This window comes from Amblyomma maculatum, chromosome 3 (assembly GCF_055883805.1).
Source record: "Amblyomma maculatum isolate TAMU_Amacu chromosome 3, ASM5588380v1, whole genome shotgun sequence".
NCBI classification, from domain to species: domain Eukaryota; kingdom Metazoa; phylum Arthropoda; class Arachnida; order Ixodida; family Ixodidae; genus Amblyomma; species Amblyomma maculatum.
In genome coordinates, this window is record NC_139346.1 from 195,782,682 (window position 1) to 195,810,294 (window position 27,613).

Genomic DNA, 27,613 nt, shown 5'->3' on the forward strand with positions numbered 1-27,613 from the left:
CTGCTTTGATCTCGGCTCTCCTCCGTGAATGGCAAGCTTCTCGGCAACGGGCTAGTCTGATTTGCCGCTATTCTATAGTCACTGAAGACTGTCTGGCACGACTGCGGACTTTGTCTTTAACAACATGGTTTATGTATATAGTGTATTTGCCTAGGTAAAATGAAAGACACGCGCAGATGGAACTTCATGAAGACGATCATGTTCAATGCACAGCTCGAAAATGTTTTAGTTCCAGCTTGATGAAGGCGACAATGTGTAATACGCAGCACGAGAGTGTGTTGCAGTTTTACTCTAGGCGTGATTGGCTGCGGCGATAGCATACTCCTCTCGTGCCTGAGCACAAAGTTGAAGACCACAATGTTAGCTGCACAGCTCAACGTGAAACAACATGGAGCGCACGAATACGTGGTTCCTTCTATAGATAGCATGAAGTGCAATGTCCAAGAATATCGTGGAATAAAGCGAAACTCACAAGTTAACGCATTGGAGTTAATGTTCTAAAAATTTTAACTTAAACCCAAGTCTGCGGCAACTTCCTAGGGCTTAAAAACTGCAGCGAACATGAAGACCTGGAAAATGTGTTGGTGTATGGCTCCTCTGTTTATTTAAGCTAAGCATAGCGAACTGACTCGGTCTTGTAATGCGCGCCCAAATCTCCTATACTATGTTTAATAATAAAATTGGACCACGGACAAAGTCCATAATTTAAAACGTCTTCGATTCGTGCGAAAATTAAATGCGGTCATTTTACAGCACTTTACCACAAACGCACGGCGGGCATTGCAGTAAAGATAGCAATCGTTTCCCTCCCGTAAGTGTAGCGTCATTGATATGCTAATCACTCAAGTGCAGTCAATTAGATGTTTCATAACATTATTGTGCTTCACGTTTACGATGACTTCTTTGCATCAAGAAAATCTTTTACCTCAGTGGTCATCCTCTTGAATCTGTCATCTAAATATCAAATGCGAAAGCTGCTTTAGGTCTTGACTTTCATCCATATTCGGCAAATGAAATTACCTTCGCTGAGAATACTGTAATCACCAAAAATAACCAAGGTAACCGCAATTCCCAATCCACAATACCGACTAGGATTCATTCTTCTGTTTCTTTTGCTATTTTTGTAAACCGTATTGAAAGTTTGAGGCTCTTGAGGGGCAATCCTTTTCAACTGCCCTTACTCTTAGTTTCTTGAACTGGATCTTGGATTGTTTCTTTGCCACACCATTTCCAGCATAGTTGGCTGGTTCAAATACTAAGGTACGCTGCAGAAACAATAGGGGGGAAAAGCACACATGCTGTATAGAGTGGTACATTCATTACAGGCAGCTTAAAGCGGCTGTAAATCTCGAGAAACTTTCCGCATGTGAAATTCTCTGTAAGAGAAGCGCACTTCACCGGCACTGTGCGCTCGAAAACAGCACAACACCCGATCACGATAGCACGCTTCAAAAAGCTCGAGGTTTCCTCTTGGGCTTTGTGCTGGCATCCACACCACCGAAGAGGCGCATTTGTACTGTTTGTAATCCAGCCATTAGCAGATAGCCCCATTCGGCTCGGCTTCCCTGTGACCTCCCGACCATAAAATGCCCCTCCGCTCTGCGAGTATACGCTGCCTATTCTTCTCCTCCTTTGCTTATCGCTGCTCGCAATTCTCGATGACCTATGTTAAGATGCCAGGTTTCATGACATATCTTTGAAAGTGCAGTATGCTCGCCGAACTTCTGTACATTATTGAAACTATCCTCTTTAAACCGCGCTGCTGAATTTCATTATGTCTTCAGTTTTAGGAAAAAAATTCTTTGGAGGCAACTTACTTGACTTTAGCCTTATCGTGCTATATTACAGATCGTGCCTGTATGCAATTCAACCCACCGAAAGCGTGTCTATTTGAAATCTGTCACCGCGAGCTGGAGCGTTTTCCTACGCAAAAAGAAGCAACAACGCACAACACAATCTCACCGCGTCTACGCTTTGATGAGCAAAACTGTTGCGAACGCTGATCATGCTGTAGCTAAGCAATTCGCATCCCACATTTCCTCGACACTCTGCGGTCGGTCATGCGAAAGTGGGCGGCAATTTTATCGGGTGTTTTACTCTTCTTCAATCTATCATTTATTCGTTTTATGAACGACAGGCATGCCGCGAGTGCACCGCATTCGCTGGCTCTCATTAATTCTCAATCATCGAACTCCGCTTACAATCTAGTGAGCTGATTAATGCGGCCGGTAAATAGAAGCAAGATCTTTGATGCTGGAAGTCAAGCGGCACGTCGCCAAACACGCTCCTGCATAACTATGCTATAGGCCATTTTTCTTCTCATCGGCTTTTTTTCTTCTCCATCAACTTCTTGTCTGCGCCGTGCAGCGTTGAGGCTAAATATTCTACCGCCGAGTGCGTACAATTCGCTACGGTCAATAACAACCGCGCCCTGTAGAAAAAGATCGGTGTCAATTTCGCTCTCTATTACTTCCCTTATAAAAGTGTCATCCTGATGGCCCCGTTTTGTTCGTTCAAAACCGCAATACCGATAATTCATACGTCATCAGGAAGAAAAGCTATCAGCTGTAAAGATAAAGAAAATGAAGCTCGAATAAAAAAAAAAGCAATACAGCACATAATACAGAGATTCGGCTGCTGCTATTTGAAACGAGGAAGACAGATGGAGCGTGGGAAGTAAAAAGAGGCAGTTCTACGTCAAGAGCACGAGCTGTTCATCAAAAGTCACCGAGTGAGACATCCTTGATATGTGCGCCATGAATAACGGCAGACTGTCAAAGGTGATTTGTGTGCCAACTTCTGAACGCGCCCATTCATACATCACCAGCGCCATCTACGACGTCAGCTGTCGCTTCGCTGTCAAGGAAACGTCATATTTCACCTGGCCCGGCTGTCGCAGAGAAGCATTGCATCGCACTTGTGTATTGTTTGATAACTTGTAGCAGGTATGCAAAGTAAGACCAGTTCTTCCTGTGGGAAATTCTGTGTCGCAAATTAACATCCGCATTGGTGGTTTTTTCAGCTCGCTTTCATATGCATGAAGACCGGGCAACAATAATGCCTGCTGTGCTTTTTTTTTTTTAGCTAATGTTATTCCTACGTCTGAGTCGAGTTATGTTCTCATCCAAATAGTGCGTTTCCGGTCGCGTACTTCGCGATATCGACGTATGTAGTTAACGCAAACAACCTAGAAAACGCTGTAGTTATAGCATTACCTGTAATAGCGATCCTAACAATTATTACTCAGTGGTAATGTACACGTGCATGCCAGCAGGCCTGCACAGGTTGATTTATTTCACTTTCAGCAGGAAAAATGCAAGGCTTGATGTAGGATAGAAGCGAAAGGCAATTGCTGCCTCAAGGCCTCTATGCAGTTCTCAGTGATGCTGTTGCGTTGATATAAATAAAGATCTTTTTCTCAATATGGTATATAACGGGATATTTTACGCTTTTATAAAATTGCAAAACATTTCGCATGTTGAGTAGCAAAAACAGCTGAATACATATTTCTTGGTACTATTTTAATTTCCATCCACTTATCACAAAATTAGATGTTTTGTAACAGCACGGGCAAAAAAGATGCGCCGCATTCGTAGATAGTGACAAGTTTGATCACAGCATAAAATAAGCACAAAAACACGGTCACAAGACAAGATACACAGCGAACATTCTTGGGTAGTGGGAGGAAAGATCTTCGATTCGATGTAGACTGGTTTGGTTTGACTTGTGGGGCTTAATGTCCCACAGCAACTCAGGTTATGAGAGACGCGATGTAGACTGCGCTCTCTGGATTTCCGAATGATGTGCTACAACACTGGATGCTATATTGAGTAGTTAATCTTATCAGGCACAAACTCACAGATATTTTAGTTAGAGACCTAAAAAGGCAGTCAGAAAAAGTTCAGTTAATAATTACTTCCTTATACAATTATCCTCTAATTAGTTATGGGTATGTTATAGCTTGCTCAAAAACAAAATGTCATTTATGAGAAAAAAAAGTTTTGATCATTTTTTTTTTGTACACAATTCAAACATTTCAGCCTATCAAGCCGATCTTTTCTTGTCCTCGTGCGTTCCCTTACTAGCATCTGTGACATCCGCTCTATATAGGCAGATAAGCGACCTATGTGTGCGTGTGAATTATAGCCCATGGCCGTCAGCGACGCACTTGAACTCTAGAGAGAAAGCTGAGAAGATAGCGATGGTGATTGCCATGGCAGATCCAAGTGCTCAGAATGTGATAACATGCTTTCAAGCCTTCCAGCAGAAATGCCATCAAAAGGAGAGCTGTCACAAAGGCGGCTTGAAGCGAAATTTCGAAACAATAAGAATGGTTTCTGCAATATATGTGCTCACTGCACAATGCACGAAGCGGCCATGCTTCAGGACAGGCACTCGTTTATTTGGCGACATTCGAGGATGCTAAGGAGAGAAACTAAAGATAACAGCATACCACTGCAGCGTTGCAGGAAAAAACAAAACAACATACTCACATGCTCAAACCGAACTTACCAACAAGGAAGCGGTATTGTTACGCAAACTCTATACTTGTACGGACCCCACATCAAAGCCTTTGTACATTCGACACATATCACGTTATTCTCAATTACATAATTGTTTTCTCAGGAATCGCGGGCCCTATATCATGTCATAAGGGAATGTAAAAACCTGGAATTACTTTTTATCAAAAGCCCTGAAGTAGAAAATTGGGAAGTAATGTTCACCAGCTTAAGTCTGGAGAACCAGAAAGAACCGATGCAATGAACGAGACAAGCAACCGTCTCCGCAGGCATTCATGAGAGCACAAATCCTTTATCATCAATGAAGTTTAGTTCGTTCATTGAGGTAGCAAAAGTTGGGAGCCGTTGACCGGTTTCAAGAATCACCTACGAGAAGGAGCCATACAGTCGATGGGCATGACTGGACACTTGGCTCCGTTCAAAAAAAAAAATAAAACATGTGTGCGAAGATAAGCACTGCAAAATGGATCGTGCAAAGTAGTTAATCCCGTATGAAAGAACTGGATATTCTGGGTTACCGTTCGTTGCTTTAGAGTGAGGTGAGGGAGCACTCAACGGATCTCCCAACGGCGAACATCGAATTTGTGCGGTTCGCAACTCTCATTGGCTGTGGTGTTTTGTGACATCATTAGTGTGGATGGTGTCATTACCCGAAGTCATAACCCCCTGCTAGATAGTTTGTGCCTTTTCTCTGATTGGTAAGCTATTTTGTGACGTTAATTAATACGATTGGCGTACTTATTTGTTGCCACAGTAACCATCGAGACCATAGGACTTCTCGTGTGAAGATCGCAGTTTCAAAAATTATGTGGGACACTAAAGCTTTGCTTTAAGGTTATAACATGATAACGTAGGCTACCAACCCGCATAGAAGGCATTAATTTACCCAGCCGTATGAACATGCCTGCGTGGCATAAGAGTAATGAGAATTCCGCAAGTTTATGCTGTTCTCGCCTTCGCATATTTGAGGGCCGAGCTCGCAGCTGCTGCCAAACATAACTTCAGGCACAACTGTAGGTCTGCAGCGCCATGCTTGTGAATTTTTGCTCACAACGCCACGCCGGCGCCAGCACCGGATTTTTGGTGAACGAGGAATTTAACGCGAAAGCGTTAAAAGATCACGCCGTTCTCCTGGAAGGTGGTAGACCAAGCAATGACTGGTTTACGATTTGTGTGACTTTGACAGAATCAGATGGCGCGATCAAGCTGCAACTCCGAGAGCTCCTTCCATATGGAGAAAAAGTGAGATGTGCATCGAACACCATCGTATATCGGGTATTGGCTAAGTTTTTCGTGGCGTCACATCATTGAACATGATCCAGTGAAAATGATTCATCGCTTAGTCCATGACTGACCATTGATTGACCCTGGCTTGGCCGATATCTTGGCTTGACCTTTAACTCTTCAATTTTGCCTAAATAATGTTCCAAACAAGTACTTCTCAGCGCACTGCCAATGCCGTAATAAGGTTAAGACAGCTATTTTTTGTTTGTTTCCATATTTACGCAAAAAGGTATGATGGCGGCTACAAATGATTTCATGAAGAGTTTACTTTGTGGAAGACTTCACGTTCTTTCTTTGAATTGCGACTTAGAATTTCGACCACACACACAAAAAAAAATTATAGGTTACTAATACCCAACAAGCTGGTCCTATAGCACCACCGTTTCCTTCAAACATAACCGGATGAGACGATGGCTAAAGCTGCATAAAACTGGATGTAGTTCTTACCAAACTGAAGTATTTGCTTAAAAGGTAGACAGGCTCAGTGGCTTTCTTTATCTGGTTCAAGTTATAACGCTTTCACAAATATATTTGCTAGTTCCGTCTTTCAGTCCAAGCGCCTTATCGCCATTTAGTCGTTCCGCTTTTTGTTTCTTCTCTTCTGGCTTCTGCCTTGCTTTGCTCCTTCCTTATTTCCTTATCTGCATTTAGTTATTTTCTGTCATTTTTTTCTCTTATTTCTATCTTCCTAATCTATTTCTTGCCTCTTTTTTTTTCAACGGTTTTGTCTTTATTTCTCTCTCTCTCTCTCTTTACAATCTTTCCAATTTACTTTCTTTCCTTCCCGTTCTTTGTGCCGCGTTGCTTCCTAGAACTGATTCTTTTGTTTAGATAGTTTCTTCACGATCAAAGTTATCACATTTGTGCAGTCATTCTGCCTGCTCCCTAGCCGGATGGAGGCCAACATGCCTTTCATTTCTTGCCTCCAGCTGTGCTGACGTAAATATGCCATTCGTCTTTATCTAGTCTGACTGGCTTATTCTCGCTCTTTTGTTTACTCCTCCGCCCAGAATGTCCTGCAGGGACTATTTTTCAGATCTCAGCCTTGTACACAGATTTGTCCAGCGCTGAAATTCTTCCACGCCATTTGTTCACCTTCGAATTCATTTCTCTTCACCAATAGGACGTTGGCTATGACGTCAGCTAAGAAAAGTGTGGCCTTCATGGTTTACTCTGATTTTCGTCTGGCCGTCGGTTGCCTGTATTGTACTTTTACCCTGTCTCAGAAGCTCTTTGTAGCACTGCGGAAGGCAGGGGCGGCGCGACCGATTCAGGATCATGCACACTACTATAGGGTAAACATGCTCTGGAGCGCCACTCGCCCCCGTACTTGGCGAGAGACTGCAGGAGCACAAATATCTATCATAGTGTTCAGGGGCGAGAGGCAGGTGTAAACACAATTATCTATTAAAGAATACTCATGCTCCTGATTGGGCTACATCGCCCATGTTTTTCACAGTGCTGCAACGACTTCTGAGACGAAGTATGATCACATTTGTATCATTAGTTCTGCTTCCTTACGATCTTTGAATATTTATCTTTTACATTTTTCCTCCTCTATTAATTTCCTTCTCTTGTAATGCTCTTCCAAAAAAAGTAGGTGGTGAGCGCAATTGAAAAAAGTAAAATAATATTCAATCAAACTACACCATAATGGTAATTTATTGCTTTTTATTTTTCCCTATCGTTCTTACTTCTCTTTTTTCGTTAACATTCTTAGCCTATGCTGGTATTTCACTGCTTCCAGAGAGCTCTTGACAGGCATTTTGCGCTGGCTGTATTACTTATTAGGTCCTTTTGTAATTTCTTTCCCCTTCAACTAAACACCTGCCAAAAGCCAGTCCTCACCTTGTGACTCGTCCTGTATTTGACTTCCGTTACTCATAAGGTACCTCGCATGTACTTTCCCCTGATGCTGCTGCCATTTTATTTTTGTTTTCTAGTCAAGGAATTACTGGTTTCATGTTTACAAAAATACATGCCCAAGGAAACATTACTTCATTTCTTGCCCAGATCCTTCCCCCCTCCCCCCCAACCATTATACAAGCACACTCCGCCGCTTTCCTTTTTCCCAAGCAAAAGCACATAGCAAACCCTGGCAGTGATGATAGCGCTGGCCAGAAAAAACACTGGTCCCCTTGTCGAAATGGTAACTGTCCGAACTGAGGTTCCCCCTCTACTGCCCTTTCATTCTCTTTCATAACGTGTATCAAATTTCCCCTATTTCTACTCTGCATCTTTTCAGCAGGTCAATCAAAAGCTACTAGCTCAAATAATTGAATAACCAGCGCTGGCACTGTGAAACTGAGCAGAACGACTTAAAGCTAAATGTTTCCATATCATAACCCCATTGGTTCTGCGGTAGACAGTCGCTGTGAATTTTGACATAACGAATATAAAATGCAGCTAGTAGACAAATTATGAGCACTTTTATTAGGCACGATGCTTTGTGCACTGTCTATTCGACGTGCAGTGGCAACACTGAAAGTATTACGCAACTGTTATTCGCTTGGAAACTGCGAGAGGTCTCATACAGAATTTTATTAGTTTTTAAAATCATCGGCAGAGACATAAGTAATATCATCAAGTAATTTAACCTGCATGCAGCCAAGCTAGGCTACTTGTATTACGCAAAGAATGAAACCGTGCTGGCTGTAATCTATTGTGAAAAAACAATTCCTGATGATTAACACATTCTCCACTCGGATCTGAACTCGACTGCATGATGTAATGATTGGTTTGGTTTAGTTTAGTTTGTAGGATTTAATATCTCAAAGCGACTCAGGCTATGAGACATGCCGTATAGGGGAGGACTCTACAAATTTCGACCATTTGGGGCTCTTTAACATGCAGTGACATCGCACAAAAAACGGGCGCCTTGCTTTTCGCGGCCACCGAAAAGCGACCGCTGAGGTCACAATTTTCAAAACCTATGTTTTTGAGCTGAGCAGGCCTCTTTTACTTCTGGCTTTCATTAAAAAACGAAGGAAGAGGATTGTTAATAAGAAAAATGACGAAGGGATATCATAAAGATAAATATAAAAAAATATCAAACAAGTATTGCGATAAAAGACGATCACAAAACAGAGTTAGGCCTTAGTCTCATTCACTCGCGTAAGGACTACGTAATTTTTTCGCTCTACTTTTTATATCCAGTAACGACCAGAAAAGCGGGAAGAGCTTTGACTCCACCATTGCTGCCTCACATCATCGCACATATTTGTCGCGATCAAAATCGAAGGTAGATGGCCAGAGAAAGCCCAAATCAACCCTCCCAGCACTAGAAAAAAAAAAAAAAAAAAAGAAAAAAGCAGGAACAAGCTTCAGTTGTTTTCTCTATGGCATGCTAGTTTCAGTCCGGAAAATTACTCTTTGCGAATGCATCCACACGCCCCTGCATTGAGACACATCCACTGCTATTTGTTCATCTATGAAAGCGGACATCACTGCAGCATTAAAGAGCAGCTAGGAATGTTGCGACGTTTTATTGCATCTTTTGTTTATGTTGTGTCGATACCAATGCGCACAAGTTGTTATGTATTCAGATACACACTCGATCTGAAACGAGTGTTCTCGCCGACTTTATGCATGACACGCTCGATGATCTGCATTCCTGCGTGATCGATGACAGCTCTCAATGCGCGCCGAGGCGGTTAGATTAATCTCCATGTCTCGCTTGCTTCGAAAGATCGTTGTCCCTCTCGCTCGGTTCTATTTAACTGTGTTTTTGTGTCATACTGTTATTCTGCTCTTCCTCTCGTTTTATTTCACACGCTCCGATGATGGCGGGGACGCAGGCGATTCCTGTTCGCTCGTACGATAACCGCGAAACGAGGTCGCTGGCATCTGTCAAGAAACCCTGCTTGAATAAAAGACGAGTTTTCACTGTGATAATGACAGACACAAAGAGAATGAAGTGAAGGTAGCAGGATGAACAGCCGCCTTCTAAAGCAAACAAGCATCACATTATTATGCAACAGCGCTACAGGACGAATTAGAGAACAAGAGGGGCATACGAATAGTGCTTAACTGTCTTTTATTGGAAACTACATTAATTTATATATCGATCTAACCTGCGCACACGCCTCGTCAACAACATGCGTCAAATCCAGATCTAATTATCACCGAAAAAAAAAAACACTTTAAAGTCGCACGTCTGTAGGCTGAACCATTATCAATTACTTAGTAAGCTCATTTACAAGGCTGACAATATCACTGAAGTTGTGCTGACACACATTCGACATCCTGATTATGTGCAATGCCTCAGCAAGCTCCCTCATACACCAGTCATTATGCACAGACAACACTTTTATATTAACAAAGAATGAAATGAATCACAAATAATGCAATGCTTGGCAATATTTCTGGCTTTCTTTTATATTTTGTTAAAATACTCCACACATAAGCCGAACGTTAACACCCCAAACCGCAGTTCTTCTTAAGCATCCCACGCTCTTTATCACATACTCCTGTCTATTTATTTTCGCTCATGCATTGGTGAAGCCAACAGCAAAGATGTCTCGTTTTTTTTCTCCTGTTCTTTTTATAAGAATATTATGTGCATTTTTGGCTGCGTATTAGGCGGGTGGCACTATCAAGTCAATAAATGCATAGAGCCGCCACCACTGATGATAAGATGAAGCCACAAACTTAATCGCAACCCGAGTTGGCAGCAAGTAGAGCTGCTTTTATTTGCCACTCACTGGACGCTTTTGTTTTCTGAGCAAACAAGCCCGCCTGCGCCCCCCCCCCCCCCTCTCCCCATGGCCTGTCACTTTAGCTCGCATAGAGGCTGGACCAAAAGTGCGCGCAGAGATACAGATACAGACTATAACAGTGTGTATACAGCTAGTATACACACTGTTATAGTCTCTAGATGATTTATAGACAAAAGAATACTATAATCATTATTCTATAGATTGTCTATAGACTGCAGCAGCAGGCTTAAACGATGGCAAAGATACGTAAAAAGCTAGTAGACAGTCGACAGATCATTTTTAAAGGGGCAGAGATGACAGGTACTTGTTCTAACTCTGCAACTCCTTTCAAGCGACAATATGATGTAGTATTTGTAACAGTCAGCAATGTAGAGCATACTTGACAATTTATATCTCTTTCAAACATATCTGTCCTTTCCCTTTCAGTGTGGAAAGCATATAGGTACAAAATGTTTGCTCTTCCTTGCAATTGCAGCTTTCTTTTTTTTTGCGCTTCTGTACCCATGATCGTTTTAGAAGCTGCGAAGTCCTATTGTATAAAGATATACGCCAAAACTAAAGGCTTGTTGCATGCCATTCTTCAGCTATATTTTCTGAAATATATCCTGCTAATTTTACTCCGCTATCTTCATTCGACGTGTCGAACCATTACAGCCATCAAGAAAAACCAGCTACAGTCTGTCGTCCGGGTAACCTCTGTGCTGATGCGCTAATTAAAATCGACTGCGCCCAAGAGGAACAAGTGCCGTATCTCGTCAATGGGCGGTGGGGATCCTGGAATTGTTATTGCGCATTCCAAAAGGACTCGTAGAAGGATTCGTATTCACTTGCTACACTCCATTTAATTACCCAGCCTTAAAAAATTATGCACACTTTCCAAGGAGGATGCCGACATGAAAAAGAACCAAGTTATCTCGCAACATTCAGTTTGCAGCGAATTCTAAACATATTTCGAATAGGGGCGCCGAATATTCTATTAGAAGCATATTGACATACAAATGGAAAAGGAGCTGGGCTGTAATTATCACCTATAAATATCATATATCACCGGATGTCGTCTGTTCTCAAATATTGCGCCTCTAGGGACGCTTCAAATGAAAATGACAATATTTGGAATCATTGTCAATCACTCCTCTTTTCGTTCTTGCTATCCTACTCATTGGTGGCGTTTTGAAACTACACAAGAAGAGCTGCTGAGAGCACAGAGTTTGTTGCTCAAACATCGTTACATCTAAATACAAAGTAACGTCACGTCGCCATTGACAACTTTATTTATAATCGCTGCTAACACGCCTTCTGGGTGCATGCTATTTCTTTTATTTGTGGTGTCCGATTGCGCGTTCATTGGAGCCCCTAAACTAATATCTGCTCAGCGTCACTGAAAATGTGATTTCTGAGAAATTTGACGATGTTAAGCTGCATAGGAAGATAGTGACAAAGAAGGAAACTGCACATTTTTTGCAGGAAAAGAATCGCCAAGGCGAATTCTATCTCAACGCCACGTTCTGGGCATAAAACTATGAACGGCGTATCTTTCAAGCAATACCATGTTTCAGTAGCACCAACGGAAGACTCCTCTTAAATATGTACAAGGCGGTCTAATTTTATTTTGCAAAATGGTTCTATAATAATCTTGCACAAGCAAGAAATGCAAAACGTGCAGGCTATAATTAACCCCTTCTGACGCATTAGGCGTACTGACGCATTAGCAGACAACCAAGAACATGCGATTTTAATTGAGGCTTTGTTGGGCTCCACAGGAAAGCCTCCAACTGTTTTACGATATTAGTATAACGGTCAATTTTTTTCGCCCCTTCTCTTTCGTGGAGAAAGCATAGATTGCGTCCAGGCGCTCCCGCACGCGCATGCACTGGTATTACCGGCAACCGGACCAGCTTCGCTGCCCAAAAGACTGTGGCTGGCTGAGCGCTGAAGCAAGCCTGCATTCCCAAAGCAGGCGTTATAAACCGCACGAAACGTCATTTTCGGTGTATCTACATTCGGTCCATGGGCGACAGAAGCGGCAATGGCATTTCAATATCTTCATTTTACCCTCCGACGACCTGCTCCCGGATTAAAACGTCCCCCCCCCCCCCCCCCCCTCGTCCCCTCCAACTTTCCATCGGCTTTCACATTAATGAGAGTTGCCATTTTCACTACTTCCCTCTTGCATAAGGCCTGCTGGTAGAATGGTCGAAGCGAAAGCAAAAAGAACAAATGTTTGGTACGTAGTACTTTACTCAAGCCAACCTATGTTCCTCTTGAATAAGTTCTTGAAGGAATAAGTTCTATCTCACGGTTTTGGAAAACTGATGCGAGACAGTCTAAAACAAGACAAACTCTTTAACCCTGCCACTGACAGGCGTTATAAAGGCCTATGCCTCTATATCTTCAAAACGGCAGAGCAAAATTTGAATAGGCCGTTAAGCCAACATCCCAGAGATGGCGGTACCCTAACCAAGACGTGTTCTCTCGACCTCGGGTAGTGAAATAAGAATGGAGCTTTGATGATGGATGATTTAATAATTTGATATTTATTTGTTCGTTTTTGCGATCCATACCTGAGCCTTTCTTTACATATGCAAAGCCTATGGCAAAATGTTCGTCACTGCTTTCTTCAAGAAACTGGAAGTAAAAAAAAAAAAAAAATCTCCGGCCACGATTTTTCTCTTATTAGGTACGCGAACGCAGAGAAAGATTCGGTGCCGCCAAAAATACGGCTTGTGCCTATGCTACTAGAGGCTGCTTACTGCGTTAATAACGCTGACTTAATTCATGAATTTATGATGCATTTTATATGTAGGGTTCTTCACCAAATCTGATAAACCTCCAAGTCTGAGCTATTTCCGCGCATTGTGGAAAGGTCATTGCACTCAACGCTTGCCATTCGATAGTGAACTGTGTTTCAGGCTATAGCTTCGCACTCCTGGAGGCACTCACTGGTCTTGGTTTTGACGGTTGTAGGTTTTGATTTCGAGCTTGTTGAATATTATTGCCTTACCTATCTCTGTCCCACCCATTATATGTGCGACTAGACGTCATGACTTCTTCAGCGTTATTTCAGTTTTGGATTAATTCCTGGTTGTTGTAAACGGTACACGTTTGTCTTCAATAGTTCGGAAATTTGTTTTTGATATCTGTACGCCTGATCAAACACTCATACCTGTTATTTCTGCTAATTTATCTAACGACTAGTATAAGGGGCCGCCAGCATTTTTGTTTTGAACCATTCGCGTTGGCCTCCTCTTAAACGCCGTCTGAAAAACAAATAAAGGAAAAAAATAAAACAGGACAATGTTTTGTCACAAGAAACAAAAAGTATACATTGAGTACTAAATCTTGTCCTTCAATAGAAAGCCGTGCAGCTAAATAGCTAAATATAATCTCTAGAAACTAGTACCATGACTTCACAAACCAATGAAACAGCCAACTTTCATGTGCGCATATACTAACACTTAGAAGTTTGGAAATTCCAGAGTTCGCGTTTTCGTGCACTTCTCGGAATTAGTATCACAAGGCACAAAGACTCTAAGAAAAACTTGTATCACCCTTTTACTACATTCATAAAGAATTCAGGTGTTCATGCTGATTGACTCACTGTTTTAACGCCGCGCATACTTTTAACCCTTTCTGGATGTCTCTTTTATTTTTAGTGCTTCCCATTTTGTTTACTGTGATTTCTACAAGTGTCGCATTTAGCCTCCGAAGCAAAATATGCTGTTTTGTTTTCAGCGACTAATGTAAAGGAACCGAGCATTGAACATTAAGGATCTAATTTTGTCCGGCGCTGCGGATAGCTACTGCCTCAATTGGTTGATTTCACAACGCTTTAATTAGCAACGCTGTACAAACTATTTTGCCGCATATTCCGTGATAAGCGCATGCGCTCGTTTTAATGGAGACCGATGCTGGAAATAACGAACAGCGACCGCGATGACGATGGTACATCGGCAAAAACGGTTCACTGAAAACTAATATAAATTTCACCCGCTCGACAGTAATCAGAAATATTTAGTACACAGTAGCGTCAATTTCATTTCCCAGTTTCAATACTCTTACAGCACAGGGCTGTTCACCGAGTAAAGCTTTATGAAGCATGCTTACAGCTTCAGCCAAAAAACTATGTTCATCTGAGGTGTCTATGCAAGCGAACTGCCCGACGTAGGCAAGCTCTTCTCTACTCCAACCCTCATCAGAAATTCCTGTTTTATCTAGTACGCTCTCTACAGTGGCTTTTTTGACAGCCCACATCCTCTCCGTGCGGCTAGTCATTATACCCGCCTTCTTAGTCCACCAACCAGGATCTGGATCGTTAAGTAAATGTTTTTTTTTTTGTAGATTTCATTTTTGGTGACCTCCGGGCACCGCTGCAGGGTCAGCAGTGATGGGCCCTCTGCCCATCAGAGGACGCGCCAGCGTGCATTGGGGAATGATGTGCACTGTGCTTTACAGGCGATCTCTTGTGCCATGGCTGCATCACGGGCCTCAAAGTTCAGCGCTATTGATTAGCCGGCAACGATAATTCATTTTAGCCTAATTAGGCTAAGCAGATGAGACACTTCCTGATACGATAATTGGAGCGGAATAACTGAATGAAAGTGAAGTCGTTACCCATCAGCTGCAAGGCAGAAGCCCAAAACCTTGCCGATGTTAGGGAGGAACTCCTAATAAGATCCGAGAAAAGCGAAAGTGTTTTGCAAGCACACCTACATTGCCTTCGATGCTAGTAATCTCCTACGCATCCTAAACTTGTTCATGAACCTGTATAAGTGGGTGAAATCTAGCATTGAAGCCGCGAATCGTACAAACAACTAGATTAAATAGCTAAAAACGGTGATTTTTGCGATTCTAATCGGCTGAGACCGAACAAATTACCACAAAAATGAAAACAAAATGCTCCTATAAGCTTACATTCAAAACGTTCATTATATAGTCCTGATATTCAACTGAAAAATAACTAAACTTCAAAAAAAAAACAAAAACAAATGTAAGCGGCCTTTATGCTTGGAAGGGCCAACAACTTAGTCGCTGAAGTACAGTTACTTGTCAGTGGTCGGGACAAGAGAGAAAACATATAGAGAGTTGTCAGTCAGCGCTGTGTTTGTCGTTATATGTTTTCTCTCTTGTCCCGTTTATCGCGATCTAGATATGAAACTCACTGGGGCATTATTTAAGGGGAAAACAACATAAATAAAAACAGACACATAGTACACAATAAGCTTTTGCGAATCGAAGGGAATGTAAAATGATGCGATTTGCAGCGTGCTCCGAAAAATCGAGAAAACGCGGGTACTATGACAAAAAAAAAATCAAGAAATGAAAAGAACCATTGTAGGCAGAAAAACATGGCCAAAGCACACACACACACACAAAATAAGAACATTTTACAATACAGTACTCCTTTAACAATAAGTCTCTGAGAATGATCAACTTAGAAAAAATTTTGATATAGCTAAAAAAACACCTCGGACCAAACATATTGCACTCATATTGACATGTGGTTTAACAAAGTGGTCAGAAAAGGCGTAGCAGAAGCGGTAGCGATCATCACAGCGATACAGGTCCAGTCATGCGCTGTTTGTGCAAAAAAAAAAACAGAAAAAAAAGAAAACACTGTATTTGAATGTGTTTACGCGGCAATTGTACTCGCGCACCTTGAGTGGGTGGTCATTGCGGGCGGAAATGTAGCTGGGTTCATTAAGTTATATTTCTTTGTGAATTCCAGATTTGTTATTAAGTACAGTATTAAAGAAATAGAGTCTCAAATATTCAGAAGATGCCACGATCTGTACGTGCGCTCACCGTCCCTTGTTTATATATCGCGTATCTGGCTAGCAGGCGCACACGTTCTGGCTTATATGTTCGTCTCCGGAGTTAGGCATGTGATCATACTGGCTCAGACGCGATGAAAGAGACTCGGCGGAGCAAGGGGAACCGGCGAACGGCTTAGACACGCGCAGTGAGGCTGCATAACGAGGCAGGTGAGGTCACGAGCGGCGCGGCGCAGCGGCGAACACCTGTGGAACAGCGCAGCCGGTTGCCATGGTTACGGCACGTGCGCAGTTGTGGCTTATGACAGGCACACTCGCTTCTACTACCTAGTTTAGCTCAGAATATACTGTCTTCGAATAATACAGATGTTGCCTAGGAAGCTTTGCGGCAGACTCGATGATAAACACGACCGATCTATGGCTGACACCGAGCAAATTGCTGGCAGTTACTAATGGCGATCACTGAGATTCCTTCATTAGCGGCTTATGTCCCCTCCACCAGTAAGTTCTAAAACGGTGTACTTTCAGATAACGACCTCCATGCGCCTGTTATGCCATAAATAGCACCGAAACAACGTTTCTAGTAATTACTTATTTCTTTTTGTTATCTTATTATCATCCTCATGCGTTGTTCTTAACCTGTAAATTTTTGGCTTGAAAAATCTCTGCTTATAAATTCCTGCCTGAAGCCAAGACAGCGCAGCCGTGTAATTACGAAATGCATACGGTATTGAAACCGGTAGATCAACTTTTCCGGGCCTGTACCCTAACCCCGTTCATCTTTCTTTGTGTCTATTAGATGCATTCTGCAATATTGTTATCTCTTACACGCACAACTAGTTCGAAGAATTTCTTCTTTTTTTGCTCTTACTTTGCGGAACCGTGCTTTTAGGGGCAAAAAAAGGATGCAAATATAAAATTGCGAAGGCCGGCCATGTCCGGCAAACATGCGCGGAGCTTGCTGAAAATAATGTGCGCACACGTGCACGCCACAGAATTACTACCGATCACCAGTCGTCCTTACAGCTGAGCTTTTGTTTGCCGAGAAGAAAAGGAGCGATAAAAATAACAGACCACAGGGTGGAGAAAAGCATTGAAGCAATAGCGGCAGCTGCAGCAACAAAGCCAGAATTTGCTATGTTTCTTTTCTTGCAGCATTGTCCCACGGTCTATCAAACGAATCCTCTCCAGTGAACTAGTTGTATTGCACGCCTGTAGGTCGCGTACGCGCTGAGTAGACACGTTAACTCGCAAAACATCAATTTTTCAAAAGATGTTTTGCTCAATCAGGCGCTATACAAATCTGAAAAAAAAAAATTATATTTGTACCTCTTGCATCCACCAGGGTTAAGCGACAACCGTACGCAGAAGCCTGCGGTGATGTGGCTAGGGCATCATCCGTTTCCTCGGAAACTCAGGATGAAATTATTTCTCCACCATCTAAAAAATATCCCTAGTGCTGCTCGGAATAGAATTATGTGATCTACTGAAAGGTTGGCTGTTACTAATTTTATTAGTTTACCTGTCACAATTTGCCGTTCCAAGGGCTATCAATCACCATTGAATCACAAAGCAGCGGCTTCCCTGGTATTTCACCAAAGCATTTAACTAAACTAATTACATGAGGATGCGGAACCTGCTCAGATGCCTAATTTGTCGTGCCCTAGGCAAGCACATCGAAGTCGCCATACCTCATCTCCGGAAGGCCGAAATTCATTCCATCACAAACGTTTCTTGTTACGCCGCCGATTATATTGATTCGATATTAATATAGACTGTGGTGTTCTGTACAAGAAGGATCGGATTTTTTTGTTTCAATAAAAACTGACAAAACTAGTGCCCAGTAGTGAATTGATTTTGACGCTCTGTTCTCCGAAGGACGTGCTCGAGAAGAAGAGGCAACCCGTAAAGTCGGCTTGCCTCTTATCAATCTTCATCCAGTGAAAAGACTGCAGCGCGTAATTTTGAGCAAGAGAACACAGACCAGCGAACTTAAATCGTGTACATACAAGTTTCCCTCTATGTTATATTTCGAACGCCTTTGTCTAAACCGCCTTCCATTTCGCTTTTTCCTCTTTTTCTTGAGGTGTTTCCTTTTCCTCTTTGTTGGAGAGAATCACACACAAGGACAATTCTACATGACAAAAATTTAGTCATGCCAGGCCGAGAGATTGGAAAAGGACGCGGCGGCCAACCTTCATTAGAACCGCCTAAAGTGAAATCAGCAGCATTGAGAATCGATAGCAATGCCAATGCGATCGCAAGGGTTGCCCCGAGAAGTTCTTCTGGCTTGCTTAACTAAAACGTATTTTTTTTTCTTTTTGTTCCGGCTGTTAAACTTCTCAAAGCGCGACTGGGGTGAACAAGAGGGTGAAGACACACGTACCACCCCTAGCAGAATAAAACGAGCCCCTCAGGAGGACTACTCCTGAAGATTTTCCGCAAAAGTTAATAGATTTGTTGAAAGGCATTAACGAATGGGATGCTTTGTTGTTGACCATGTTGGGAGCTAAAAAAAAAAAAGGCTTCTGCCATGAAAGCCAATGACGTGGGTAGAGTGCTATAATTTAGATTGCCTCTAAATCTAAAGGACAATTTTTTCAATGGGCATTAATAGAGCTTCCGGTCGAAAAAATCAAGATTTTTACTAACAGCTGTATCTAAATACGCTTTTGGGATAAATTAGAACGACTGTTCGTGCAATTTCCTACGCGTACTAGAGTGGTGAAAAAAAAAAGAAAAAAGGATACGAGACCAGTGCTAGCCTATGCACGATGATTGCACAAAATCTTCCAGATTAAGAAATTCGAAATTGGAGGGCTTCATACAGATTTTGGCGATTACTGCCTTCTTCCGCGTGTTCAGCTTCCTGAACCTACTGTGGCTTCCTTTTAGGCTGATACATCGTCCGCGGTGGAATCAGTGCTGGTGTTTTGAAAGGAAAATGACAAAACAAAACGGCTGAATTTAGTGCCTCCCTTCTTATTCGTTCTAATTAGATTCCAGACACATCATGCTAATTGTGGAGCCGTCCTCCTGTAATTCCAGGTTTGTACGACTTAAACTACCACTTGAGTAATCCGCGCGGAAACATAATTGAGTTAAACAGATGGAGAAAACCAACATCTACGGACATCAGAGCAGCGCGCCTTGGCGAGAGATCGAATAATTCGAGAAATTTCATCAGCCGTAATCAAATTATGACAGTCGTGCTATCTAACAATTTCATTTCTTTTCCTCCTCCTCTAAATACACTTATGTAGCACAGGTTCGATATTATGCACGAGTGAGCTTTGTAGACCGAAAATCCTGGCTCAGCCAGGAACAAAGGAAGAGCACACGAGGGAGGTTCATGCGTGCAGGTGGCCAGACGTGTTCGCAGAGCCACTAACCAGGTACCCGACATAAATTCGTACGCTGCGAGATCGCGCTGTTGTTCGATAGAAGTCTCTGGAGTTTCTGAAAACATGAATGTTTCCTCATGCGGCCGCAGAAACATGCAAGTTTCGCACAGGAATTTTCCACGATACATTAGTGATGCAGGCGAGGTTTTCGTCTGTACCTCCAAATACCATCTGTAGCACGGGAACAAAACGCTCATAATTTGTGTTCCCTCCCCCGTAAAGTATTTTTGCTGCTATAGTTAATACTGGCGGTCGCGTATTTAGGCATTTACTCTTCACCATTTGTTAGAATATGCATTGTACTTTCAACATATGTTCCAATTACTGAAGGCAAAACAATTATTCCTAGTCGGTCTGGCTAGTCTTCACCGAGACAGAGAGAGAATTCGGGAAGACAACCTCATTCTGACGCATATTGTCTCTAACTGAAGAAATTATGATCTGAAAGATATTTTCCTCCAGCTATTCGTTTAGTCCGGTGATTATAGCCATGTTCTACGCTGATAACAGCAATGTAAACGAATCATTCCTTCAGTTCCAAGCTATGTTATATGCGCAGCGTGTCCACATAGTCAGAATAATTAGCTCACTTGCCCTCCCAGGGCATGACTTTTTTTTTTTTTTGTAGAATTATAATGTTTATTTTAAGGGCAAAAATCCGCCTAATAACAAATGCTTTACTTACATACTACGTTGCCTTCAATAATAACTCAAATTGCGATTGCCACAGCGAGTTATTCTTCACTGCATTCTTTTTGGGGCTTAAATTAGTAGCAGGTGCATTTGGGTCGTCTTCTGTGCTGAGCAGCGTTTCTTATAGCATGAGTTGTTTGGGACAATAAGCCTCATAAATCAAACCAAACGAAATCCGTATTGAGCCTGTCGCGCTAAGCTCACTCGACAAAGAGGAAGAATTGCATTTAGGACGCCGACAATAAAGCATATTTTTAAAACATGCCGCCAAAGCAAGCTGGTGGTCTCGCATACGAAGCCAGGCTCATATAAGAAGTAATGTATTATGCACTAACACTTCAGACGTTCTGCGGTGATGAGCTGACTGCGTGTGCGCTGCTCTTGTCCTAACAAAAGAAATTAAAAATGTATAATATGGGGACGCCCCAGAAAATTGAGGTATAGCATCGCAGTGTCTCGATTCGAGAAATTTAAGCTTCAAATAATGCTGTCCTTAAGCGTTAAAGCTCGTAAAACAGACACTTTGCGAAATATCTCTTTCTACACACACAACTTTATCTCAACGAGTCAGCCTTCATGCACGGTCCTCTATTTGAATTGTGTTGCGTAATCAAGCTCCCCTTTTTAGGTAATTTTCTTTATTATTCTAAAATTCGCCCTTAAATAATGTGCACGTTTATAGGACCAGCAAAATGACGAACGAGAACACAAAACAGCAATGTTTAGACGTCATTGCTTCAGAGGTGATCAGGATAGAGAAACTACGGCGCGCTTCGGCGTGCCTTAAGCTCCTGGTTAAAGAATACGGCTGTGTGGGCTCGTTTAAGTTCTCGTTAAAGAAGCATCTACTCGGGACAAGCTTTTCGGCCTCGAAGGAATGCTAGTCGCGCAGCATCCCCGAAACGGGCTCTGAAGGCAGCCTCCCTCATGCTTGCAGCTTTAAACTTCTGTCCCCCTGCTGAGGAAAATTGGGCACTCCGACGATTCGGTGAAACTTTCAGTCAGAAAAGTTTTTAGTGTTTGCCGATAACTTAAAATTCGCTGACAGTACTAAAATTCCACCAGAATCTGGTTTAGCGATGAAAGGAGCTTTCAATAAAAGCATTGTATCGCAACATGCTATTGCGCACGGCATTTTCGGGTTATGTGGGAGGCTAAATACAGCAGGATCTTATTATTATTGTTTGTTGAAGGAAACCTTTCAGATGAAAACGTCCGAACACCATGCCTGTCTTGTGTTCGGGCAAACCTATGAGGGTGATTGAATTTAAACAATGATGTAATTATAATGAATGGACACTTTAGCTCTGCTCTGCGATGGCAGAACAAGGTGGCAATTAATTCTTGCAAGTGAAGAAGCATGGTTTTATGATAATGACTGCATAAGTATCGCTACATTATTTACATAAAGTTGTACAATAGCTGCGCTCATTTTTACCGAATGAGAATCGGGCCACTGCTACGCGGCGGTATTGACAGAAGAGGCTCAATTCCTCGAATCTAGTAGTTGTCATCGGGAAAATGACCATTCCGCAGAGAAAGAATGAATAGCGAAAGGCCAGGCGAGCAGCATAGACGCATGAACAGAGAGAAGAACGTCTCGCCAAGCGGAGATGCCAGGATGCAGGACGAAACAAGCCGCGCATAGCAGCTCAGATGGAGCCTTCGCAAGATCAAGGGGAACCGATGACAGCGACAGGAAAGAATGTAAAGACACATCGTTTAACTGATCGTATACCATTCAACTGTCAGAACGTTCATCTGCGGCTCGAACATTTGAAGCGGACTTCGTGGACAATACTCTTGGACACATTTGCAGTGTGTGTGAAGAACTGTGGCCGCGTGTTACTATACTGATCACCGGGCCGTCTTTCTTTCCGTACATGAAATTAAAAGATGATGTGAGACGAACGATGTCTCCTTATTAGTAATCAACATAAGCTCAACAATAGGCTCGTCAACATCCCAACACCATAGAAAAGTTGCTCTTGCTACGTATATCCTGGCGTATCCGAACCAAGCCACTGCTATTTTTTTAGACTTCTCAGATACAACTATGTTCTGCGGAACGTTCCAGGGAAGCACCTGGCCTCGGCGGACATGCTGTGACGATCGACTGTTTCCGGGGACGCCGAAAATGATGGTGGCACAGTTTACGTCGAAGTTCATACACTACAGCTTCTGAATTGCCTGGATACGGAACCAACGCAGCATAAACTGGCGAAGGAAAGGGCTCGTGACTTCTACTTGCAAAGTTCCGTCACCAACTTATCAGCAGGGAAATTAACTCAAGGTTAACCAAAGCTTTTTGTTTCGTTTGAACTGTCCGTAACTTTCGAAATTCTGTTCAAAGGTACGAATGCTGTCATACCGAAGTGCATGCGGCTGGAAATGTTAAAGAGAATTCATGCCGGCCACCTTGGTTTCAGCAAATCAATGAAAGAGCACGACTTCTAGATTTTTGGCCAGGCCTCGACAACATCGCAGCATTGACCAGAAATGTTGTACATGCAGAAAGTTCTCGCACCAGTGAGCCAATAAACCCTTGCTAATTTGCCCGGTATCACTGTGTTTATGGTACAACATCGGAGCGGACAACTTTTGTTTTGGAGAAAATACTTACGTTGTCACATGTGACGCTATTTCTAACTTCCCCATGTCTAGAGGCTTCTAGACACAACTGCAAGATTTCAGCCACCTGGGGAACGATCCTCAGGTGGCTGAAATCTGGCAGTAGGAAAAAGGAAGTAATCTGTAGCGTTCTGTCTTGCACAGTATGTTCTCCTTCATCCTAAGACAGTGGAAAATTTAGCCCCAAAGCAGACACTTAGTAGCATATTGTGACAATGCGAAGGGATAGCCGCTCCACAGACGCCCATGGTGTGACCCGCTCCTATACCCTTGTATTTGTTGGTGGACGGTTCGACTCCCGGCAAATGGCTGCCACCGGTTGCGAATAGCACTTCAGAGCTGTATCTCACGTAGATTAGAAATCGATCAGTCCTGACATGGGAGATGATTGGAAGCCCAGTTATTGCCAGGCGACCATGCGTGCATAGGTTTATGGCTTGTAGTCGGTGGCTATATCAAGCTGCGACCAGCAAGTTTGGGCTGAATCTCCTGTACACTCGCACGCAGCCATTATCAACTAGCTACAAACATTTGGGGGCCCACGAGGTTTGCATCAAAACCTCGTGCAACAACGATAAAACGTCGCGAAAACGCCACGACAGATTGAGGTTATATCACCTACCGCGACGGCTTAGCGGCTACGGTTCTAGACTACAAGTACGGACCTGGGCACTTCATGCTCGGTTCCGGCCATGGCGGCCACATTGGGGTAGAAGCGACACCCCAGGCGTCCGTATAGTCTGCGATGTTAGTGCACAAATAAGAAATCACGAGGTACGAATTAACCGTTACCCACATATGGCGTCCTTAACTCATTGTCAGTTTAGGAGATTAATCCCCATAAACCAGTACAATATCAAGCACAAGCAAGCACAAGCAAGCGCTGCTGATGATATTGTGACGTAGACCTTGGTGTTATATGAGCCTAAAAAATTAGAAAAACCCGTGTCTGAAGCGCGATCGTTGACAGCTTCGTTTCGGTGGAGGCGAAACGGAAAAGCGACCGTGTGCTCTGCGATGTCACCGCTGGTTAAAAATCCCCAGATGGTCGAAATTACCCTATAGCCTTCCACGGAGGCTCCATTATTACTCCCACCTACCTTCCTTCCCTTACTACCCATCCCCTCCCTTCCCTTACTATTGTACGGATAATAGTGTGACAAATACTGCGCCTTTTTTTTTCTGCAAACCAATTTATTATTATTATTTTAAGATCCACCGGTGGTCGCAATTACTCCGAAGCCCTTAAGTACGACTCGCGCGTGTGTGTACCCCCGATATAAAAAACGTTCGAATGTATATTGTGCATCTTTTTATGCTTATTTAGCGCGCAGGCATCCTCCAGCATAGTTTAATCTATCAGTGCGGGTTCAGTTGAGAGACGAAAATATTTTGTCCGGTGTCAGTGGGATAGGGATTCGTCCAATTTAATTCTGGACCGGGCGCCATCTGTCCGGTATATGAAATTTATACTGGACCGATATGTCCGGTTTCAGAACAATACTGGGACGTCACGTTCGGTTGGAGATGCATTCTGGACAATCTTTCCGGTTTGACCTGCATACCGGAAATGGTCAGTCCAGTGTTAGCGCTATACCGGACCAGTCTCTCCAGTCTGAGATCCATGCAAGATTACTCTGTCCGGCTAGAGTATTGTACCCAACCCGGATAAAGCTGTTTATAATTTTTACAGAACAAGTCACTGCGGTATCAGATTTATATCTGACAATATAGGTTCGATTAAAACCGGTTTAGCGCGATACGGGATCTTTCAATAGATAAGTAGCACGACCTCTTTATTGTGGAGATTATTCTCTTTTTGAAAAAGAATGTACCATGTTTTAATGACAATAAAATCGTAAAAGCGGAGCGAGTGAGATAAGTGGTAGTATGTAAAATTTTCAAATCATGTTGTTTCCTTTTTTTTTTAGTTTGGATTGTTTTAATACTAACAGCGTATGAATAATAAAATATTTTAGTTTTTGAGATAACGAATTCCTCCCTTATCTTCTTACTTCGAATGTATTTTTATTAGTTTACTTCAGATATATTCAGATACTTTCTCAACAATACTGGTACATACAGGTTTGCTTCGGCCAAGGAAGGAAGCAAAGCAAAACTTGCGTTCAAGACATCCTTTATGTCGATAATTACGCAAGGTGGTAAACAATCATCGCCAGTGGTAACCGCTGAAATTTACAAATTTGTTTCTGGCATCTGCGTTGCTCATTTCTTCATGATTTTTCACGAGCTCAATAGTGCAGAGTTTCATAAACTTTCTACGCACCTTTGAGCAGACAAAAGTAAAAATAATAATACGACACTCTAATACAAGAAACCAACAGTTAGCGAGGGCAAGGAAAGTACTTGCCGTTTGTTTTCTAATATTTGCAGTTGACGTGAATTGGTGCTTGCATATTCTCTAGGTGATAGATAAGTAAATCAACTTAGAACTGTATGAACACTCTCAAGTTCAGGTTACACGCAGCATTAATACGACAAAACGTTCAAGTGACAAAAAGTCCCATCACTGTAGCCGAGTTTTCAAGAGCATCGCACGCGGTATTGGGTTCGGGTCCCACCAGAATTACGTTGTTTTCTTCTAATTTGAATTTACTTATTCTTCGTCCAGAAAATAGTACAGTACTAATTCATGCCAGCTCCATACTTAGAACAATCCCATATGCTTTCTTTGGACTTTGATAATGCGAAAGCGTCAGTGAACTCCCGAAGTAAATTAGCTGCTAGATTTCAGCCTTGCCGGTCGCCCACCCTTCTTCCCCTTTCATCGATAGCATTCCCACTCACCTGTTAAATAGCGGAAGCTTATCTCACCTAGTAGAACAGAAACAGTGCGGTTAAGAGCGCGTTTCTCTCGCTCACAACACCATCTTCGCTTCAGTCGAGTTGAAAGGCTGAATGAAAGTCTCGGGAAAACTGTTCTCTAACTTCGATCCGCATTTATCATAGAAGGGGTAAATTATGAAGGTCTCAATGAAAGTTTGCAACAGCCTAGAAGCGCCCGCTTGAGGCACTTTAATTTGACAATCCACGCCTGGATGCTTTCGCGAATGGTTTCCCCCGAGGGCAAGTGAAGTGATAGCATACTCGTTTTTCAACTATACCTTCCATAGCACACTGATTACATGTCACGCTGGTAAAGCCAACACAGCGTATAAATTGACCTATGTGTTATAGAAAATATAATGAAAGGCGATGAGCAGCACTACCATGAATTTTATCTTTTAGGAAGATTCAAAATATATGCGCCTGATCTCACGACATTGGAAAAAAAAAATACTAGTTATCTTTAAAACAATGGTCATACATTGGCAGCTAAGACTATCTTTGTCATCCTGTTTTGATCCTGTCTCAAATGCAGCCTTAAATTCTGAACCCTTACTACCGCCGCTGGGGATCACTGCCAAGGTCTTCTGTCGAGAAATTGGCATCGTTTCACCTTTGCACGCCGCTCAGTTTCAGGACGCAGTAATCCCCACGAGTGTCATTCCAAATTTGTTACTGATGCTACGCTTTGCTTTACTCATGTTGAGTTCATCTAGAACCACTGCATTCTCGTTTCAGTGAACATAACATGCTTCTTGCTTCCATTTAGTTCAGCTTTCATTGGTTAGCCATATCCCTCCTTGTTAACACAGCTAACTCGTGTCACTTAGAAATTTTCAGTGTTCGTTGAACTTTGCGAACTTAGCTCACTAGCGTACACAAGCATTTTCTAACTCCACAGCTGCCCAAAACAGAGCCCAATACACAAAACCGGCAGTCAGATGCCTTTTGGTTTTCTGCGCAAAACAAATTCATGGTACGGACCTAAAGCGCGGATGCTCACCAAGCCGTCCGTTTTATAAATTTCCAAACGTCCAAGGAACTCCCGCAGAAAAAAAGAATTTGCTGAATGTCGGGCGCTAAATGTTGAAGATCTTTCTTAGAGAAAGTGCAGAACGAAATACGTGCACGCCTGACATTCTTCGTCCTCTGAAACCATGAGACTAACCAGGTCACATTACGGGAAAAAAATTCAGAACATTACAAAGCAGAACAGTGCCAATATATATTCGAACTTCGAAGTGTTTCCAGTGTCTTGGTGCATTTCAACCCTTCTCGAGAAAGGGAACCGTAAAAAAAAGTGAAAAGCGGGCGTAACTCGAAGCAGCAGTGCTGTCATCCGATGCCTTTTTGCTATTTCAAGTTCAGTCTACCCGAGGAGAGCCTTTTACTGGACCGCTTTTAGGGCAAATAACCCGCAGCGAAGCAGTATAGATTCCCTTGCTTGCCAGTTTCTTAGGTTTATCTTTTCATCTTTGCTTTACTTCTAGTTTGCATCACAGATTCTCAAGCAGAAACTTCAGACAAGTTGCCACTGAAAAAAAATCTGTCGTAAACTGGCTGCGTGTTGGTCGAAGTACAGAAAAAGAGCGAATATAAGACCAGATAGCCATCCACTGAACATCTGGTTTGGTGTGCCGCGGCGGTTGCCCCTGTTTGTGTAAATTATGCACGAGTAGTACAGATATTGAAAGGCAGCACGCTGACGAAAGTGTCGATTTTTAATTTTCTCCATACGAATTACG